Source organism: Empidonax traillii, unplaced genomic scaffold, assembly GCF_003031625.1.
Source record: "Empidonax traillii isolate 1590-97213 ecotype Southwest subspecies unplaced genomic scaffold, ASM303162v1 scaffold3206:size24498, whole genome shotgun sequence".
Taxonomy (NCBI): domain Eukaryota; kingdom Metazoa; phylum Chordata; class Aves; order Passeriformes; family Tyrannidae; genus Empidonax; species Empidonax traillii.
The window spans coordinates 1-1,855 of record NW_020958399.1 but is presented as its reverse complement, the minus strand read 5'-3'; positions in this window follow the sequence as shown (position 1 = coordinate 1,855).

Here is a 1,855-nt window from a genome sequence, read left to right as displayed (position 1 = left end):
AACCCTGTTTTGTGTCTATATTGCATATTTTAGATATCCTGCAGCTGTGTCAGGGGAAGGTTAGGCTGGATCTCAGGGAAAGGTTCTTCCCCCAGAGGGAGGTTGGCACTGAACAGGCTCCCCAGGGCAGTGGGCACAGCCCCAAGGCTGCCAGAGCTCAAGGAGAGTTTGGACAACACCCTCAGGGATTGGGTGGGATTGTTGGGTGTCCTGTGAAAAGCCAGGAGTTGGACTGGATGATCCTTGTGGATCCCTCCCAGTTCAGGATATTCTACGATTCTGAGGTATCTCTTTCTGTTCACACGGTTTGCTCTGAATAGCAGGGGAGTTTATAGGGAGAAGGGAGAAAGAAACTGCCCTAAAACTATGAAAAGCCTAAGCAAAGCCTCCCCTGCAGTGCCTGCCCAGGGCAGTAGAAGGAACCCCCTCAGTTGCCGACACAGTTGCAGTGGGAAGGGCACGGGGCCTCCACAGAAGCTGGCACGGGCTCCTTGGGAGAAGTTGCTTAGTTTTTGAGCTGTGTCTAAAGTTCATGTCCAGCTGTCTTAGATTCTTTGCCAGATCCAGGCCACGACCGGACACAAAAACAGGACCGTGCCCGTGGTCGTTTCCCCAGGGCAGCACAGGTACCTGCAGCCATCGCCTCCTGGGCTGGGCCTGCTGTCCCTGCTCAGCCTGGCACTGCTGATGGAGCTCTCCATGGCACATCATCCTCTTCCCTGCTCTCCATTCTCCTGCAGGCCTTTCTGAAATTCCTGGACATTCAGCGTAGAAAGACCAGGACCTCACCAGCTGAGGCCATGGCACAGGCTGACACCAGGCTGACTAAGATGAAGGCAAAGCCTGATGTCGGCACTGCACCAATTGATCGTAAAAGCAAGTCTGTCCCTGCGTTGAATAATCACACAAGAAACTCTGACACCACACGGAATGATCAAAGAATGAAGTCTGACACTGATAAGACTGATGACACAACAAGCACTGACACCCCATCGATTGATGGCATGGCAATCTCTGACGCCGTGTTGACCGATGAAGCCACAAACTCTGACACTGCACTGCCTCATCTCACTGCGGAGGTTGCCACTACAACAACAACTGTCAGCACTGACTCCACGCCCAGTGACAGTCCGATTGATTCTCCCATTTGGGATTTTTTTGGGGAGAATGGTGTCGCCAGTCCAAAGCAAGTAAGCAGCCTGTGGCCAGGGCTCAAGCCACCCTAGGTTGGTGTGGCCCCTCAAGCCGGCTCCCCTGGGCCCACTCAGCCTTTGAGGCCAGCACAGTCTGGTGGAAAGGGCAGCATTTCTGGGGGAAACCTGGCAATTGGCTTCCTCTGGCAGTTCTCCCACTCTTCCCCATTCCCGCCCTCCCACTCTCCCCCATTCCCCCTTCTGGGACTTGGTGACCCAGAGCACAAGAGCAGGATCGTGGCCATGACTGGTGGCGCTTTATAGGCCAGGTACCATCAGCCATCCCCACCTGCTCAGCGGACACCACCATTGGAGCACTTGATGGGACATCCCTCTCTTCCCTGCCTTACTTTCTCCCATAGATGTTTAGGAACTTCACAGGCACTCAACATAGACATACCCACACCACGCTGACTGGGGGCACGGGGAAGGCTGCTGTCAGCATCAGGCCAATTGACACCATGCCCCCTCAGAGCCTGGCTGATGCTCCTGGTCTGGACTCTTCTGAGGAGAAAGTTGTCTCTGCAAAAGTAAGCAGCCTGAGGCAAGGGATCATGTGGACCCTCAAGATGGGTCTGCTGGGCCCCCTCAGCCTTTGAGAACAGCACAGTGTGGTGGGAAGGGAAGCACTTCTTGGGAGAAGCTGGGCAAGTTGCTCGCTC